This window comes from Condylura cristata, unplaced genomic scaffold (genome assembly GCF_000260355.1).
Source record: "Condylura cristata isolate star-nosed mole 26May11 unplaced genomic scaffold, ConCri1.0 scaffold00022, whole genome shotgun sequence".
In the NCBI taxonomy this organism is placed as follows: domain Eukaryota; kingdom Metazoa; phylum Chordata; class Mammalia; order Eulipotyphla; family Talpidae; genus Condylura; species Condylura cristata.
Window position 1 is genome coordinate 25,998,018 of NW_004567123.1, and position 20,631 is coordinate 26,018,648.

Below are 20,631 nucleotides of genomic sequence, written 5' to 3' on the forward strand. Positions count from 1 at the left end.
TTGTTCATTGTTTTTTTCACAATAAAGAATTTCTCTTCTCAAAGGTGGTCACCATTAAGCTTTATAGTATTATACTTGAAAAATGTGTTTGGTGCTGTTTCTACTTTTGTGAATTTACGAAAGTTCTCTTTGGAGTAAGCCTTCCCTCAATGCTGCTTGGGTACTTAGAAAAAATATGCTTTTTTTTTGTTTTTTGTTTTTTGTTTTTGAGGTTGTAGAGTTTGAGACTTATCTCTTGGTCTAGCACATTATTTATTAATTCGGTCCTCTGTAATCCTGCTTATTTCAAGATGACAATATTTTCATTGGGGAATAAAACTTTCATTATAATTGACCCCATTCTTTCAGTTTAATCTTTTTCCTTTGAATTAAAATTTGATCTGATCAAGAACATTGACTTTTTTTCATATAACAGCTTTATTGAGATGTAATTCACATACTATATAAAGCATTTAATTTAATGGGTTTTAGTATACCCAGTAGGTGGTGTAACCATAACCACAACCGATTTTAAGAGTATTTTCATCGTCCCCATAAGAAACCCTGTACCCTAATCAACCAACCCACTCCATTTCCCCCAGTCCTCTGAGCCTTCCACAGTTACTAATCTACTCTCTATCTCCATAGACAAGCCTATTCTGAACAATTCCTATAAAGAGAATGAGACAGATGAGGTCTTTTGTGACTGGCTTCTTTTATTTAGGATGTTTTCAAGATTCTTCTGTGCTGTATCCATGAAATAACAGTATTTCATTTCATTTTATTGCTGAATGCAATCCCACTGCATTATTACATATACCATATTTTGTTTATAGACAAGTGGGTTTCCTCTTTTTGGCCATGATGAATAATACTGCTTAGAGCCCTCCTCTGTATAGTTTTATGTGGACATATGTTTGTATTTTTCTTAAATTTTTACCTAAAGAATGGAACTGTTAGGTCATATGGTATCTCCTTTTCTCTTTTGGTGGTGTTCATTTTTTCCCTTTACTTTTTGGTAAGAGTTTTCTGTCTCTATAAGTTATGGCAACCTTTTGTCTGTAACATATGTTGAAAATATTTTTCCAAGTTTATTTATTGGTCAAACAGAAGGTTTACATTTTTATGTAGTACAATCTGTCAGTCTTTCCTGTTTGGTTCTTATTTTTGACTTGATATTTAAATATATACCCTCACCATTCTGAAATTATAAGACTATTTACCAAATGTCCTTATGGTCTCTTTCTGCTTAGCCTCTTAATGTTTACATCTTTGATTTGTCTGGATTCTATTTTGGTATAAGGAGTGAGATAGGCATATGGCTTAATTCTCCCCTCCCCCCAAATGAATCAGTTGGGAGACGTCTAGAAATGCTACTTCTCACCATCTTTTCCTTAAGCTTGGTCTCCCAAAAGCAGCAACTTCAGCTCATTTCTGGGTGCTCCTTTTCACATCTCAGTATGTGATGCTCTACCCCAGATACAGACTGGTGTGCACTATAAGTCCACACCCCCAGTTCTCTGCTTGGGTAACCTGCATGATTTTTCAAGGAGGATGCCCCAAGGTTTGGTAAACCTGCTAGGCACCAGAGTTTCATTGGGCATCTGGCAACGGGCAGTCAGCACCCCATTCTCCTCGCTAAGCCTTTTTTTGCATCAGATCCCAGCTCCGCTGCTAATAGCTACGAGAATTTAGGTAACTTTCCTGCCGTGAGCCCTGTTACCTGATCTGTCAAGTGAGGATAAAACGGAACTTACTTAACAGTGTTGTTGTGAAGATTATAGGAGAAACTACCTGTAAGGCCCTTAGAACATTATCATTACTCTATGTGCTAGTTATTTCTTATTATGGGGTTCTGGATATGATGCTGATAGCATTGTGAGATCTTGTCTTTCTCTTGTCTCTAGCTGTGAAGTTGTGATGGTTTGAAGAGTTCTCTAATTAAAAATTGACGGTTGTGGCCCTCCCTGGTGGCGCAGCGGGTTAAAGCACAGCACTAGGAAGCTTAAGCCACTTCCCCATGAGTTCGATCCCCGCCTGCCCCGGAGGAGATCCACATGGCGTGGCGGACCTCTCCTGACCCGCCTGCTGCTCTCCTCAGCAGTGTACTGCGTCAGTCAGCCTATTCTGCTCCCCACTCTGTCTCTGGTGAAGCCTCTCACCCTCCGCATCTCTGGCCTGTACCCCAGTTCTATATGAATAAATAAATAAATCTTTAAAACAACAACAACAACAAAAACTGACGGTTGTTCGTGGAACTTTGAATGCCCTCAAAACAACCAACAACAGACACCAGATATGTTGTATGTCCCGCTGGAAACTTTGGGGCAAGAGATACAGATCTGTGCAGCTTCTTTGAGTATAAATGGCAGGAGCCAAGAGAAGTCATGGACAGTTCCAATCAATACCCCTCCTTGTTCAATCCTAAATGTTAAAAAAAAAAAAAAAAAGAACTGTGTTGGAAAATCCTCAAGCATATGCTTAGATAATTTCCCACATTTGTGTTCAGTCTACAGTCCCAAAGGCAGAGATTTGGCAGGAAAGCAAGTGCCTTTCCACAGGGGCTGAGGAAGGCAGGTATGTCCTCAGGGCCCAGAGGGACCCCCTCCCCCTCTTTTGCACAGACTTGGCTTATTGATTGTTTCACAGTCAATCCCTAACACACCTTCTATTGGCTTGCTTTCATTTTGAAGTGCCCACACGTCAGCACATGAATACATACTTCCTACCTAAGTTGAATCTGTTAACACCCAGTATTAACATTATATCGATGTTAAGACAGAGTCCATGCTTCTTACCATGGTTTAAAGTCAGCTCAGGAGGAGGTACTGGCCTTGCAGTATATTACAAAGTAATTCCTAGACAGTAACTGAGTCTCCCCCAGTTGGGACAGGGAGGGATGGATTTCCTATAGTAGAGGTTGCCCTGGCCTGGGACTAGAGGTACCTGTTGTATGAGTGGGGGTTGATGGTCTCTTGCCAATGTGTATTGTGACTGTATGAATCTGAAATGCATTGTGAGTTCCCAAATGCAGATATGGTAAAGAGGGGTGATGTGACCTGGAGGCTGGAAAAAATTTAGGATGTATTTTATGCACAACTAAAGAGACCAGTTGGGAAAAAGGGAGATGATAGAAGAAAGAATAATATTGATGGTAGGCAGAAAGCCAAGCTTCTGGACTATAGAAGTGGTGGAAAGGTACTGGGGTGATGGGGTCAAGGGCCCTGCATGGGTACAGGTCACAGGGGCAGCTGGATCAAGAATGTTGACCTTAGAAAGCTCTTCTTTTTGCTTTCTCCAATAGCAGAGGGTCCAATCTGGGAATAAGGGAGTAAGGTAGGGGTTCTTAAATTTGAGTTCCCTTAAGGGCCTTAGGGTACAGAATTATGTAAGTCTGTGAACTTAGGTGGGAAAGTATTATATTTTTATTTTCACTGACATCCAGTGTAAATTTAGCAGTTTCTGAAATTATTAAATGTAGGTAACAGACTGTGGTAATAGTAACAGTGTCTGTGCCCATTACAATCCAAATCACAGATATTTACATTTTATTTTACTCTGTAGTTTTTTGGATATCTCAAAATCATTCATGTTCCTCGCAACTTCAAAATTATCCAGGTGTTAGACCCTCTGATAGATCTTTGTTTAATGCATTAATACAAGCACATATATTCCTATGCCATATTAAAACATGCTTCAATAATCATTTCAAGATCTTTGGTTTCTGTTTTATTCCCTCTCCTTTATGCATTGAAATATGCAATTCTGAGAAGCAACACAGAGGCTTCTACAGAGAGCCAAAGTAGCCTGGCATAAAAGTGGTCAAGAGATATGGGGATGACTCACTCTGAGGCCAGAGGGAGGATTTTGGTCAAAGATACACCTGAGAGGATGTTTCTGGGGGGTTCTAGGAACCATGTATCTGTACTTTTGACCACTTGTGCTGCTGTGGTTTGTTCCTGGGTGTCTTTCAGTCTTCCCTGTCTCTGAGGACAGGAGCTGGAGGTGGGAAGACCTGGGCTCGAGGAGCTGTTCAAGCCAGTGGATTGAGGCCAGGGAGGGTGAGCAAAGAGGATGGCTGGCTCATTGGGCCATGGTTCTCTGTCCAATGATCAAGTTGTCAGGTCAAGAGCCTGGCTTTGCCCTAGACTGACTGGGCAAGCTTGGACCAGATGTGGACTGACTGAAGCTCAACCTCTTCATCTGTGAATTGCCATTCATCCAACTTAAAAAAAAATTTTATTTGTGCATGCAAGAATTCAGGAGAAGGCCAGAGATGTGGGAGGAGTGAGAGGATTCACCAGAGACAGAGTGGGGAGCAGAACAGGTGGATTGACTGAAATACACTGCTGAGGGGAGCAGTAAATGGGACAGGAGATGTCTGCTGTGTCATGTAGGTCACCTGCCTGGATGGGGATCTAACTCTTGCCACAGTGGCTGCTAACAGCTTTATAGTGCTGAGACCTTAACCCCTGTGCCACCAGGGAGGCCCCTGTTCCTTTAACTTTTAATATTGATTAAATTCCAAGCACAATGGAGAATGATACCTCCACCACCTCTATCACTGAGTGGGTTAAAGCACTTTGAAAATAAATGCAATCATTGAAGAATATTTTGAATTCCATATCTCTTTATGCCTCTTAGTCAAGTTGTCCTTGGAGAAAAGATTGAGTCTTCTCTTTTCCTAGTTTCCAATAAAACGGTAATTACAAATACAGACAGTTGCCCCACTGACCCATATACTTGAGTGTGCTGACCCTTTCTGTCAGCCATATACTTGCTCACAGAGTGGTGTTCTCCTTGTATTTCCTTTCGTCCAGAAAGACTGAGCCACCTCGTCTTAGCCGCGTGAGATCATGCACGTCAGCATCTCTTCCAAGGTCATTAATTTTTGCTTCCTCTCCAGGATTCCCACTATTTCTTACCTCTCATATCTTCAGAGCCTGTGTCTCTGTGTTTTCTCCTGAGTTTGAAATTGTAGTCAGTGGGAGAGATAGATTATAATGGACTTACTCAATCTTGGCTGAAACTGGAATCTAGATAATTTTTTAAAGAGTTTTGTTTCTTAGGGTAATGTTGACCTACAGTGCTGTATATGTTTAGGTGTGCAGGTTTTTGCCATATCCACCACCAAATCACCATGGTCCTCCACCACAGACCTTGGGCTCCTGCCCCCATTTGAGAGTTGAGTCTTTGAAAAAGGGGTTTGCAGCTCTCTGAGCTGACCCTTCTGATCACCTTGACAATGCAGGCTAACATGTCAGGACCAAATTCCAGTGGTTTCTACCAGATGAGACAAATACTGGATTCATTTAGGGCTATTAGCCTGGGACAGGGTGTACACAGTTATTTATGTACTGAAGTACCCAGATAATTAAACTCATTCAAAGTCACTATGATTGGTTACTTAAGAGGCTTGAATAATCACAAGTGAGGGCTGTAATTGGAATGTACGTCTTTCTGTGTGGCTTAGAAGTATGGCAGTTAGTTGTAAGAAGGGCAAAGAAAAAAGTGCTCACGTGTCAGGGGACAAGCAGGAATGTCAGGGTACGTGAGGCCAAGCCTGCTGCCATCGGGGAGGCACTTAGGGCCTTCTCTTGGTAAAACAAAGAGGTGCACTGACTTCCAAGGGCCAACAGAGGCCTCCTCTCCAGGTAAAGGCCTTCTGGGGATGACTCAAGGCCATCACTGAAGATGACCATCTGCTGGGCCATATCTCTTATCTGCCTTCTGCTGTGGCCCCAGCCCCTTTAATGGCAGAGACCTCTGAATGTGGGGTGACAGGTTTAGCTCTGTCACTGAACTCCTCAAATCCCACCTCTTCCTTTGACAGTCTGGGTCACTCTTGGCTAGTTGCTTAGTTCCTCTGATCTTCAGTTTCCTTATCTGTAAATATGAGGATAACAGTCGTTATGGTGTCAGGTCTTCAATTGAGAGAATGGCGATAAAGAACTCAGCACAGCATCTGACTTGTGGTAACCACTAGATCAAGGCAAGCTGCTCTTATTATCATTATTGCAGCATTAGTGTAGATGGAATCAAACTTAAAGTCTCTGGGTGTGTGACCTTCCCCATACTCCTTCTCTGGATCCTGTCTTCTGCTCTTTGGCTCCCTTTCTCTATTCATGGCAAAACCTAGCACTTTCTTCTCTAGGCCTCTCAGTTCAAAAAGTTGGCTTGCATTTCCCCCAGCAACAGAACAAATGACTCAGTTTACAGAGGCCTCAAGATTCTGACAAGAAAGTTTTTCAGACTCTTGGGCAAGGGAAGGAGAAGTCACCTGAACTCAGAGCTTGGAAACAGCCTAAGTGAGATCAAGGAGGGAAAGATTTGTGGCTGAGATAACTATTCATCCACCACACACTCGTTCTCCTTCTGTAGCATGCTACCCCCCATGAGAAGTGCCTCTGTAGCCTGAAATTCCTTAACCCAATTGCATCTTCATTGGAATGTAGCCATATGAGTAATTCTCCCAAAGGATATGAGTTCTCCCTAGTGATTTCTGTCACTTTTGCACCAAGGTTTTTAAGTAGTTGGTGGGTTCTCCCCAGGCCCTCTCTGCTCTTACTGGCTGGAAGCAGAGGACACAGGGGATGAAAGAGCCGCAATACTGAAGGCACCTGGGTACCAAATCAGCATATGGAGGAAAGCTACCCCCAAGCAGGAACACATACTTTTGTGTTTTAAGTGAAGGAAAACAACATTCCTATGTGGAAAGATATTGGATGTTGGGCTTATTTGTCATAGCAGCTAGTATTATTCTGACAATAAAGCCATCATCTACAAAATGGATGTTCTAGCTTATGCTGCTCTACAAAGCCCAGTCTGCAACCTTACCATTGATATATTTATTCATTCATTTTTAAAAAACAAATTATTTATTGTCCAGCTATTGGACCCTGTTCTATGGGTTGGAAATACAACAATGAACAAGACAGCCAAGGACCCCATTTTTATACAGAACACATTCTTATGGGGGGAAAATGCCAAAAACAGTAACCCAATAAAGAGGGTAACTTTTGTGAATGCTAAGTGCTATGGAGAAAGCAAAACAGGGTCAGGTGGGTGCTGGGACATGATGGTATTTTGGTAGACTTCCCAGGAGAAGGCTCTATGCAGAGGAGGTGGGGTCTGGCTGGGGAATACAATCCTCTCCTCTCTTTCTGCAATGCGATGCTTCAGCCACATCAAATTAGTTGGCTTCTAGTCCATGAACTTTCCTGCGTCCATGCCCTTAGAGCACCTTCCTTTCCCTGTGAAGCGTTTCTCCTTGTAAACCCATCTCTCTCCATGGCCCTGGAGGTGGACATTTCAGGCAGGAACAACAGCTCCTTCCATCTGTGCTCCTGCTTCAGCAACAGGCCCTGTGTTGTCTTCTGTGTGTGTGTTTTTTTTTATGTCTCACTTTCCCCGGCAGTCCATGACCTTGTATTCATTTGTCTTTGTATTTTAGACTATTGCACAGTGCTGGGCACACAGCGGGTGCCCGCTGAATATTTGTGGAGTCGATTTGAATTTAAAACCACCAGAAATGATGGTTTGGTTCTGTCAGGAGCCTGCATAATGCATAGTGTTTTGAAAGCGGCTTTTGTTTAGTCTCGGTGTCTAGAACACCAGCCCCTTTAACTGTGTGCATATGGCCACGGAGCCAATTTCAATTAGTATGTGCATAAATACTCATATTTCTCAGACACAAGGCAAACAAGGCAGCATTTCCGTTTTCTTGTTTCTTTCTTTCTGTGTTACCCACCTCCCACCTTTGCAAAACATATTCCCTCAAGCTCCTGGTGAATCTGCCAACACTTCCTCAGGTTGCTAAAGTGTTCATGAGTTCCTCTGTAAGGGGAACTTGAGAGTGTGGGGGGAGTCACTTTCCATCTGAAGTGAAGGCCTAGACATTGATCTCTCTCCTCAAGCTCTCGTCAGGCTGGCAACAGTGGTGCATGGGGGAAGAGAAACCTCTGAGAAATCCATTTTTAACAAGGTCTGTCTATCGTCATTCCCCAGGGAACCTGTTGTGGGAAGGTGGGAGGAAGAGAAGAGAGATCACCTAGAGAAGAGCCCATTGTATAGGGTCAGGGGTCTCCACCCTGTGTCGCATGAAATGAAAGTCCAGGAGAAGAGATAAAGCAGTTTCTGAGAGGAGGAGGTGGAGGGAGCTGCCTCGGGAGGGGACGGTGAGCAGAGTGTCCCTGGGAAGGACAGAGACTTCAGTGGAGGCAAGTAAACAGAGCCCTGTGGGGGACCGGAGTTTCTGAAGTCTGGGGGCAAAGAAGAAGCCACCCCCTCTTTGGCCAGGGGGACTGGGCAAGGGTGGAGAGGTTCTTGTTGAGCTAGCAGAGAGGATGTGAGGGGAAGAGGCAGAGGATTCTCAGAATCAGGATTTTCTGTTTTGGGATTCTGAGGCATGGTTTGTTCGCTTTCAATGGTGATTAGATGTGGAAAAGAGCCAAATCCAAAGTTTTGCTTTTAAAGTTCCAAAGTTCCAGGAGCCTCATAGATTGGGGCTGGTGGTGCTGACCCTGATCTGTAGTCTATCCTCCTAAGATGTGTTCTTTCAATAGACCAGTGACCCTTAAGACACCAAGAGTGGGAAGATACCTGGCTTTGAAATCAGATGGTCTGGCTTTGAAGTCTGGCCATGCAACCCTCGTCACCTTGTCTGGCCTCACTTAGCCTTGGTCTGTTCACCTGTAAGCTGGACACAGGAGTGGCCACAGGGTGGCTGTGTTTTGAGGATCAAATAAAATAACAAAGATTCTTAGTAGTTTCAGTTAGAGGTTATTGATTGCTCATGTATTACGTGCCCACTATGCACACATAGGTACTATTTCTTTCGCGGCTATGTGTCCGACACGTAGTAGACATTTAATAAAAAGCTGTTGAATGAACAAGGAAGGTACTGTTATTCACAACTCTCAGATGAGGAAACTGAGGTTCAAAGAAATAAGGCCACTATCTCAACTTGACTGCCTGTGATAGTGGAGGCTATTTTTGGTTTAGGATGGGCTTGAGGGCTAAGCGGTATGAAGGCCAGCACGGTGTTGTGACATGTTTTTACTCCTGCTGGGAAGACTTGTGGCCTTTGGAATTGGTTTCCACAGGAGGTGGTGAAGACTGTTTCCTCTCAGCTCAGTGTCTCAGGAAATTCCACTATTTAATCAGAGTCTATTCAATCCTCTTCAATTCCCCTTGCATTATCTAGTGGCTGGGATGTCAGCAAACCCATCATCTTCTTGTTGATGTGCATCAGTAAAAAAAAGATTAGCTGTCTCAGAAAAGTGAGCACTCGGGAATCATAATTGTGGGAGTCTCTGTAGTTTAGGTCCATTTGAATGAGCTTGAGCTACATGTGAGCCAGACAGCTCATCTGAAAACTTCTCTAGTCTGGTGCTGGTGATTTTGCTCACAAGGTAACGTGGGCAGATCACTCTGCCTGCGTGTGGGAGAAGTCTTCTCTACTCATCAACTACCTCCGGACTCTATGGACAATTACAGAGGGGATAAGAAGATTCTTATCTTCTCAGGAATTTAGCTTCAATGAAGAAAGAATTTTGTTTCTAAGAAAAGGGAAATGAATTGGATTGATTTGGGGGAGAGATCTTTTTGGTTTTTAAAATATTTATTTTTTATTTATATATACATACAAGAACTGGAGTGTAGGCTAGAGGTGTATGTGTGGAGGGTAAGAGGATTCACCAGAGACAGGGTGGGGAACAGAACAGGAGGATTGATGAAGTACACAGCTGAGGGGAGCAGCAGGTGAGACAGAAGGATCTGCAGCACCATGTGGGTCAGCTCCCTGGCTGAGGAATCAAACTCTTACCACAGTGTCCAGTGATAGCTTAATAGCACCGAGACTTTAACCCCTGTGGCAACATGGAGGCCCAGGTCTTTGTTTTAGTTTGGCCTTCCCTGGGAGTAGCCTCTGAGACACAGATCGGAGAACCAGTGTCCTATTCGGGATTGGATTCTCGGAAACTGGTAGGAAACAGTAGAAAGTGAGGCAGAGGAGGGACGGAGCCTATCAGGACGCACTTTCAAGCAGATTATTGTCATGGAAAAATGAAGATTTGTACTGGGTAAGTCTGGGAGCCAGAAGAGAAACACTTCAGAGTTGTGCCTTCAGAGGATGAGGGAGTGGGGTATTATTCATGCACCAGCTCCAATCAGTCACTAGCAAGACCTGGTGGCATTTTTTTTAAATAAAGGTTTATTTATTTATGCACACAGAACTGGGGTACAGCCAGAGGCGGTAAGAAGATTCACCAGAGACAGAGCAGGGAACAGAACAGGCAGATCAACAAAGAACACTGCTGAGGGAAGCAGCGGGGAGGTCAGGAGAGGTCTGCTGATGCCATGTGGGTGACCTCTGGGGCAGAGGGGGATTGAATTCATGTGGAAGGGTTTTAGCCTCTTAGTGCTGTGCTTTAACCCACTGCACCACCAGGGAGGCATTTTTTTTAAAAATAAAGATTTATTTATTTATGCATATAGAATTGGGGTACAGGCCAGAGGTGTGGTGGATGAGAGGATTCACCAGAGACAGAGTGGGGAGCAGAACAGGCAGAACTGACGAAGAACACTGCTGAGGGGAGTAGTGGGCAGGAGAGGTCTGCCGCTCCATGTGGGTCAGCTCCCTGGCTGGGGGTCGAACTTGTGCTGCAGTGGCTGTGGAGAGCTTCATAATGCGGTGCTTTAACCCGTTGCGCCCCTGGTGGCATTTTTAACTTGCTTTGCAGGTAGGCCACATAGATTGGCATATCCTGCCTGTGAAGCCCAAGGACATAGGGGAGGGCACCTAGAGAATCTGCCACCATCTCCAGCTCTGAAATCAGATTACCTGGATTGAGATTTTAGAGAATGCTTCCTGTTTACAAGTTCACATTTCTGATCTTATCTGTTGCATACGAAATAGAGTATAGGTCTTGCCAGGTGATCCTAAAGATTAAAAGTGACAAAGTAAAAAAGAACATCAACTAACAACTATAAACCAGAGACATTCTACAGGGGAGGAGAATGGAGCAAGTCCAAAATGGGGGTGGGAAGAGCACATGGCACTATGGTGATGGCACATGGGTGAAGTGGTGGGAAGTTCACGGGGGTTACAACTGAGATGGAAAAATGTACAAAAATAAGAATGATTTCAAAAAAAATGACAAGGCAAGATACTTACAGGGTACTCGACACAAAGCAAACATTCAAGGGATTTTATCTATTTTCCTTAATAACTAATATAATTATTTTATTGAAATTAAGTGGGGGAACATGCAGACCTAGGAGATAGCCAACCCAAAGCTGGCTCCAAAAGCTATGTGAGGTAGAATAAAGAAATAACCCCAGGGGGACAGTTCTTGCAGATGGGATTGCCTTGAGAATGGTAGATAAGCAGAAAAGCCATGGAGAAAGGACACTGAAATCAGGTCTCTGTCAGCTCAAATATGTCCGCTTTCCCTACTGAAAGCGTGGAGAGCTAGAAACCTCTTTCTGCTGACAGAAGGTGTAGGGTCTCACCACAGAGCCCCAATTCCTGTGTTGTACGAGGCACAGGGCTAATTAGAGACATACTTTACAGGCATGGTTGGAACACGGAAACCATTCTGCTGAAGAACTTCAAAGCTAACACCTAGACAGTGGCGGTCAGCAGTAAGTAGATGCTGTTGCTCTGGGCTGGTGTGGACACGCACTCTCCAGCCGCTGTTCACAAGCCAGCTCGTTTGTAGGAGCAGCCTCTGCATTTGAAGACGCCCAGATAGAACCCAAAGTTTCTCTACCCATGGACTGAGGTTGGAGTAGCAACAGACTGACCAGTGCCTAGAGCCTGATGTCCAAGATGATGGGAACCAGCTGGCCTGTGGACCATAACCACGTGGCAGTGGGTGACATTTATTGAGCAATTTCTATGTGCCAAACCACGTGCCGAACACCGCATAAGGGTTGCCATTTTCCTTCCTAACAGCTAGACAGGACAGTCCGCAAACCCTCCACCCTAGTCATGTTCAATACCTTTCCTTGCAACTGGTGGCTTTTTTTTTTTTTTTTGCCACCTTTTTGTGAAGCCTGGCCTTTCATGACAAGCCCTGGGTGAGTGCTGAGTTTCTGGGCTCAGTGGAGGAGGAGTCCTCTTTACCCCCTTGGGCGCTGCTGTCTCTCCAAGCATACATGCAGTGCAGGGGAGGACCGCTGCTCGTGCTCGCTGGCAAAGGCAGGGGAGGACCATTTTGTCTCTGAGTTCAGCCACCCTCCTCGTGCTTAGCAGCCAGCAGCCTAATGGCCAGCCAGTGTGAAACTGCAAATTGCCTCATAAATAACTCGTAATGCACAGGCAACAGGGAGCGGCCATAGCTCACGGGTAAACGACTCCCTGCCATTTCTGGGTATTAAACCGGGGCTAATCCAGACCGCTCCGTGGGGATTCATTAACTGCTATGGCTTCCCGCCCGCAGACCTGCTGGGACTTGGGCCCCTGACTTGGCACTTCTTTTGGCATTTGGTGGGGGCAACTGTCATGGAGCAGGGCCACTGGGAGGGAGAATGAGTTCCTTTAACGAGCAAGGGGACTGGGGCTGGCAGGGGCATCATGTATTCTTGAGAGAACTCACTTTCCGAGGATGCTGAGGGAGGAGAGAAAAGTGTAAGGATAGTAATAGCTGCCACGGTTGGGTCCTTACTCTGTGCCGGACACCACGGTACATCGTGTCATGTGTTATCTCATGGAATTCTCACAAAAAGCCGTTGAGTTGATGCTATAGTTATCAGTCTTTTTTTTATAGAGGGATAAACCGAGGCTCATAGAAGTAGAATGATTTTCTTTAGGTAATCGAGTCCCTAGATGGTGAGCATGTTGTCCAGCTTTTCTTACCTCGTGGTCACAAATGGCCCCCAGTCTCAGTGCTTTAAAATAACTCGTAGGGTTTTCACTCCTATCTGATGCCATGCATGGATCAGCTGCCCAACCCTATCTTTATTCCAGTATCTGGACGGAAAGAACAGTCCCGATTGCGGACATGCTCTTCTCATGAAAGAAGAAAATAGCAAGAAAATGGGTGCAGCCAGCCACAGCTCTTTAGCTTTCGCTCATAAGCTTTCACTCCTCATGTTTCATTGACCACAGGAGGTCACTGGCTAACCCTTCTTTCCACTACTAGAGGAAGTTTAGTTCTCTTGCAGGGAAGTGATGCAGTTAATGACAATGGGGACGATACTGAATTATCTTCAGGGAAGGCAGGAAAAGGAGGATGAGAATACAAACAACACAGAAGGCTGAGCCCAGACATTTGGGATCCTCTGTTTTGCATGTTTAGTTTCTTTCTTCATGGATTTGGAGTTGGGGCAGCCCAGTGGGTCTGCTTCCTTGTCCCACGACATGTCTGCATCGAGAAGCTGTGTGACTAGGGAAGGGTCGCTTGTGAGGCCCCATGTCTCTGTTTCAGTTAGAAATCCCTAGAAGCTGACCCAGACACAAAGATTGGTTTTCAAGCAGCTTACTTGGGAGGTGACCCCAGAAAGCTCCATTACGGGATGGGAAAGTAAGACAAAGAGGAATTCAACAGGTTACCTCCAGCAGAGCCATAGGGGCGCAATTCTGCTGTGAAACTTTGGGGGATACAAATCTCAGCGGTAGCTCACCTGCGGCAAGGCAGCTGGAACACATATTCCCCAACATTATTCGTTAAGGGATGATGTGCAGGGGTGAGGTTAAACCCCCCTCTATGCAATGAGCAGAGTTGATTAGGAAAACTTTATGCTTCCTTTTATTTTTGTCACAGGTGCCTTCAAACCTCCTTGGCACGGGACCAGGACACTGTGACCTGGGGAATGTGGGGGTAATGGCCATTTGCACGCTCCCTGCACCCTCCTGGAATCTCTGCCTCTTCCATTGCAGCCCTGTGCATTGCAGGATGCTCTGTCACCTGCCCCCATGACCTGGCTCTTCTCCAGGCTGTTCTTTCTCCCTCAGACCATGCTTTAAGAGCCCACCAGGGGGCGGCATCAGTGAGCGCCCAGGTTCCCACTGGCACTGGCAAACCAGCTTCTTCCCTTCTGTGCACAATGCCCTTTGGTTCTGAAGCCCTCTCCCTGGCACTCTCGTGCCATCACTCATCCTGGGTTAATCCTCTCCCCTGGCCTCTAGTCTTGCTCTCTGCCCGTCACCAAAGGACAGAATCCGAGCTGGCCAGCCTGGCACTTGCAGCCTAGGCTAACTGACTTCTACGCCCTCTCCAAAACCAATGCACATTTTATGACGCTGCTGTCCCCGGTATGCTCGTCCTCTTGCCCATGTCCTGCAGATAACAAGACCCACTCAGGATTTGGGCCTATCCTGGGAGAGCTAACTGCCATTCTTTGTCTATCAGTAGGGCCAGGGCCCCGTTTTAGGGTTAAACAAGGATGAGGGGACAGGAACACTTGCCTCAGGTGCAGACTTGAGGGGGTGTCACCAAACTCAATCATCCAGATGGGGAGTATTTGGAAAAAAAGAAAAGAAACACAATCCATCTATTGAACAAAATGCCAAATTTAAAATAAAGATGGACTCTACCCCCTCGCTCATTAGTGAGTGCACGGCCCTTAATCCTGGCTCTGTTGGCTCCTGGACTAACTTGCTAGCATGAAGCCCATGAGGAATAGAAGTCCCGGCTGAGGTCATCCCAGACCAGCCTACAGTCAGCTCTCCCCTACCTGGCTCCTGCGGGTCTCTTCCCAAGCCTGGGCTCTCATACTTAAACTCCTGACCACACACCATGATTCCTAACTCATGCCACTTCTCAGCCTGGGAAAGCAGCATATGTTAAGACTGTCACCTTTAAGCTGTACCACTGGGTTCAAATCCCAGCACTGCCTTTTTCTAGTTGTATTGCTCTAGGGAGTTACTGAAACTCTGTGGCCTTTGTTTTTTAACCTATAAAATGGGCTCACACCTACATCGCTGGTCAAGTTAAAAGCTAAGCTAAAACAGTGGTGCCTACTACACTGGGGAGTGCATCAGTTTTCCTTCTTCCCCTTTAATGTGGCTGGCTGAGGCCCCCAGGTAGGGCTGATGGACACCCCCCAGTACCCCCTTGCAAAGGGAGCACCATGTGGCTGCAGGCTATGTTGGTGAGCTCCCTCTGTGTTCTTTGAAGAGCTCCCTGTCTGTTCTTTGAAGGGCTGACTCTGCAGGAGAGATGTCCTTGGGCAAGAGACAGGTCTGCTAATGCCAACCCACATACCCAACATACACATGCACACACAAGCACTCCTGTCCACCCTTTCTGAAACTCTCTCTGTCTGTCTTTCTCTCTCTCACACGCACACACACTCCTGCTCACCCTTTCCATGATTCTTTGAGCTCTTCACTCCTTGTTCAGCCTCATCAGTGCTTTATTATAAAATCCATTTCCAGCTTTCTGTCCAAAGGTCATCATAATTATAATCACTGTGACAATCATGTCCAGCTCCTTAACCCCCCACTGAGGAGCATGAGAGTGTTGTCATGGGCCTGAGAGCTAGTACTGTGGGTCTATCTGTCCTGTCTCCCCACGGGGGGCTGGTGGTCACGGGGCTTTTCTGTATTGCCATAGGAACAGGCAGCACCTCCTCTACTCAGGCCTCCTCTGTCCCAAACCTGCTGCCCAGCACCGTCTGACCAGAAAGGTCTGCACCAGAGTGCAGGCCAGCACCGCACTGGGGGCTCACAGCTTTTCTCACATCTTTCGGTGCTGCTTCTCAGGCATCCCCCTGCTGTTCCTGGTGTGAGGCTGACTGTGTGAGGGCAGATGAGACCGGCTGTGGATGGGGAGGGCAGCCCTGTGGTAGGTGGGGGTGAGATTGCTCCTCGTCTGCGTTGGTAGCAAGGAATCAGGCAGGCCAGCACGCCCCAGGGTCTGTACAGGGTGAGTAGGCTGCAGGCAATCTGCACCCTGACGTGCTTTGTACATTCTCTTGGGTGAACCGTGTCCCGACAAATTCATGTGGAAGTCCAGACCCCCAGTGCCTCAGAATGTGACTGTATCTAGAGACCCCCACAGAGGCAGGGGTGGGTAAGGAGGTAGAGCTGAGCAGCCTTCCTTGAAGGAGCTGACTCAACAAAGCTCGTGAGATGCTAGGAACAAGAGGTGGGCCTCTCAGGGGCCTGTGTTTGGGGTTGCAGCCCAGCAGTGGGGGTATTGGCGTCTCCCCCAAGTGTGTACGATGCTGTGCTGGTGGTTTTAGCTCTGGGGTTCCCTTCCACACCCACACAGTCCACACCCATGTGGCTTCTAAGCCCAGGGCAGAGGGCGGTGACTGGCCTGCCTTGGAAGTCTCCTTAACAGACTCCACTCTGTAGCTAGAAGCTGATCTGAGTGGGAGCAGGTGAGGAGACAGGGTACACTTCCCAGGGATGCCTAAGTGCAGAGGGAATGCTGAGGGCCTAAATAGCCATTAGCAGTGCCTCGAGTCAAAGCAAGAACAGTAGCCCAGTGCTGAGATTATTATCTGTTTTCACTCCCTGTTTTGGCCTGAAATTTTGGCAAATATTAATAGTGGTTGTAAAACAGCTCATTGAGCACTTGCTATGTACTTAGCTTGCCTGAGGCAACGGGTTAATGTTCGTAGGCACTAAGACATTTAACCCTCCTAACAGCTCCCCAGAGAAGGCTATTATCAGCCTCTTTTTAGAGAGGCTTAGAGAGGCTTAAGCAACTTGTTCAAGGCCACTGACCCAGGAAGTGAGGAAATGCCCCAGTAAACTCAACGCCTGGCTTGGAAGACTGTGGCTAACTGCTTTGCGGTATCTGTCCGTTACCTGGAGCCTGCAAGCTGGATGTAGGGTGGGAGTGGACTGAGGGCTTGGATGACAGTTGAGCAACTACTGTGTGCTGCATTTCCCATGTTGATTCACTGTCCCAAGACATAGAGGTAGGTGGTAAAAGCCTCATTTGGTAAATGAGGATGCAAAGACTCAGAGAGGTGAAGACGCTTGCTTGCCAGCAACAGCAAGCAGTGCATCTGGGCTTCTGACTTGGGCTGTCTGGCCTCCAAGTCCTCTCTCTTTTCAGTCATATGTTGGTGGAAGCTGCAGGGAATCCATGGGGAGCCCCAAGTCCCTCAGTTGACTTCAGCTGCTCTGTAAAAGAAGAGGGAGGTGTGATCTGAGGTTGAGTCCAGCTTCCTGGCGGTAGAGTGGGCACAGGGCTTCACAAGGCAGCCCAGAGAATGCTCACCCAGCCCACATGTAGGAGGCTTGCAGCTCCCTCTCTGCTTTATTGATGTGGAGTGAGTTGAAGGTTATTGCCATGAATAATAAATGAGCTATCATAGCGGAGCCGATTATTCCGAAGTGTTACCGATGTTTGTGTTGATAAAAATGAATAAATGGCTAAGTGTTTGCAGGGAATGGAAGAGAAAAGGCATAAAGAGGAAATTCATATGTGCCTCTGATAGTTAGAAACAATGAGTCTTGAAACAGAGGCAATCAAGGAATGGGATAAAGCAGTTTTGTGATTTGTTATGTAGGGGAAATAATGACAGAATCTTTCATCTCTGGCCATGTTGGCTGCAAAGTGGTAATAGACATTGGCTTTGAACAGAGGAGATAAGAGACTGAGAGTAAAATAAAGTTCAGAACGAAGAGCCAGGTTGTTGCTTGGCTTTTCTCGTAGAGAGACAGGAGGTGGCAGAAGGACGGAGAGCAGACATTTCCACTCCTTTGCAGGCTGGCAGGGCTTAGTGGCCCCATGTGTGAGGAAGGGTTTCCTCCCAGGATGGGGAGCCAAGGTGAGCATGGAGGGTAATGAGGGGTCAGGCTCAGTGGAGGGTCAGCCCGCGGTGCAGCGGCCCCTTGCACTGAGGACCCTAATCCAGATGTTCAGCAACCCTTGTCTTTCTCTGTTCTGAGGCACCTTCTCAGGTGTGGTTTCGGTCACGCTGGCCAAGGCTTCCCCCTTCTTTCCTACCAAAACCAAACCAGGATCCACGAGAGTGAGAATGATGCTGCCCCTGCGGTGCCCAAAGTGTGCCGAGGTGCCACAGAGCAAGAGAGCAAGCTTGAGGGATGCCCTGGGGTATTTTGCAGATTTTGAGGGACATGGTGACATCATGCTCACTACTAGCTCTGGGTCATTTGAAGTTCCCACATTATGGTAATAGACATAATAGAGTGTAGATAAAGCTACACTCCTTACGTGGGTGTCATATCTTTGCAAAACTTGGCTTTCAGTGGCTAGGATGGGAAGCAAATTGGCATAGAATGAGCAGGCCAATGAGAGTGGTGGTGTCCAGTCTGATCCCAAGGTTTGCGAAGTAGTGCAGGGCCCCCCAGTAGTTAAGGAAGAATAGTTTTGAGAAGGAAATTATGTATTTGAGAATGAACTAAAAGTTTCTTCTTCCAACTAATGTGCATTTAAGGTAATTAGCTACAAATTTAGTTAGGTTAGGCAATATATATTTATTAAGAGATTTGGAACTAACTACTTAACAAACATAATGGTTCAGCATTTCTGTCAGTCGGACTCCCCTGAAAATGTTCCAGAGACATCCAGGAATCTGCCAAGAGAAAAAGTTTGGGAACTTCTGTGTTAAGTATTAATCATATCTATTAAGAACCAATGACATAGCTGAATAGGGTAACTTGAAGGGAGATTAAGAAAAGAATTCTTTTCAAAGTTGTGAGCAGGGTGTAGTGAAGTCACCTAGGCAACACCCTGAGGGTAGAAATGGGGAAGGGGGTAGTAGGGATGGGGGTGTGGCCATCACACTTGTAGGTAGAGTTGGGGACAGGGCTGCCTGACAGTGGACAGGAGTTTCGGTCAAGCAACACGGTCAGCCAAAATTTTCTGCATAGCGGGACCTGGGAAAAGAATTGCCCCTTCCTTATTCTACCCCTCCCAATTCCTGCAGGTCCTCCTTATGGCTAAACCAAACCCGGAGCCAGAGGGCAAGGGAGACTTTTGGTAGAAGTCCGGACCCTTGAGGCTCCTGTGGCTTGTGCTATTGTAGGGTTAAGAGAGAACATGCTCTGGTTCATCGAATGTCGGTAAATCCTCAAAATTTTGGACTCCATAAGAACCACAGTCGAGGTTTATAAAGCACTTTAGCACTTTATATGTTCTCTACTGAGTTAACACTTGAGAGGCATTATCTCATTTAATCTGTAAACAAGTTTGCCACATAAGTTGCCTTGCTTACATCAACACAGAACACATAATGACAATGGCAGCATTATACCAAGGAAGTGAGAAAATGTTAAAGCAATGTGTATTGGGCACATAGCCAGAAGTGGGAAAATAATTTTGTGATGATTTTTCATCAAAACTTTTCAATAGGTAGGAGGAGGTGTTGGCCGACTAACATACAGAGTCCTTTTGATGGCAGTTGCATCTCCCACAGAGATCACCCTGCAACACTGACTTGGCATAGCTGTGCTGTGGCAATGGTTCCCAAACTGAGTCCACAGGGAGCCCTGAGATCTCTTCAAATTCTTTCTACCCCAAAATCATATCACTGTGGTCTCTTTCTAACTCATCAGTAATATCAAGGTCTTAGGGAATGTTCTTAATTTTAAATCTTTTGCTCGTAAGTTTTCTTTCAACTGAGCCACAAAAGAATGAACAACAAATATTAATGGAAAATGTAAAAATGTGATTTTTTTAAAAAAAGAATGTTTTATGTATTGTTTTTTGAGGTGCAGAAACCTGCATACATATAATAGAGTCATCTTTTCTGCCAGTAAAATTGTTCCTTAATGGTGTGACAGAATCAAGTACATTCATTTTTTTTATGTGGTTATGCAGAATGCAAATCACCTTCCCAATGTCTCAATGAATTTGAAACTTTTTTAATAGAAAACTTGCATATCATATAAAATTTAAGTTCAGGAAGCATTGTGAGTATCATCATCATTATCACTATCATCCTTGTATAAGAGAGTCATAATGCATCCTCTACATATTCTTCATAATATTATACAGGGAAGCCCTTAGAGCGGTAACATTAGCGAATGCAATTCTCAGCCCTTATTCCAGAACAACTGAGTCAGAATTTTTGGGTGTGAGGCCTAGGAATCTGTGTTTTGAAATAACTTCCAGATTGAGAACAAGATCTACTTTATAAGCTTGGTTTGGGAATGAAAATAAATGCATTATTGTCATTAGTGTTGCATTATAAAGGCTTTCCTAGAAATTCTATAGCAAAATTACTTATTTGCTGTATCAAGAAATGGAGATCCATATCATCAGAAAATATGTCTTAACACTGAAGTGTTTCTCCCTAAAGATTAAGGATGAGATAAATGTTACACATTAAAATCAGGATCAAGATATACCACTTAGTAATAAAATATCAATTTAGTAATGCAAATATAAATAACATAATTAAAATCACTCATGTATGCAATATGAAAAAATTTTTTTTTAAAAAAGATTTATTTATTCATGCAGAACTGGGGTACAGGCCAGAGGCGCAGGGGCAGTGAGAGGAGTCACCAGAGACAGAGTGGGGCGCAGAACAGGCAGATAGATGAAGTACAATGCTGAGGGGAGCAGCGGGGTGAGACAAGAGAGGTCTGCTCCGCCATGTGGTCACCTCTGGGGCCAGGGATTGAACACAAACTGAAGCAGCTGCAGCTCACTTGCAATGCTGTGCTTTAACCTGATGCGCCACCAGGGAGGGCCACAAAATGAAAAAATTTAA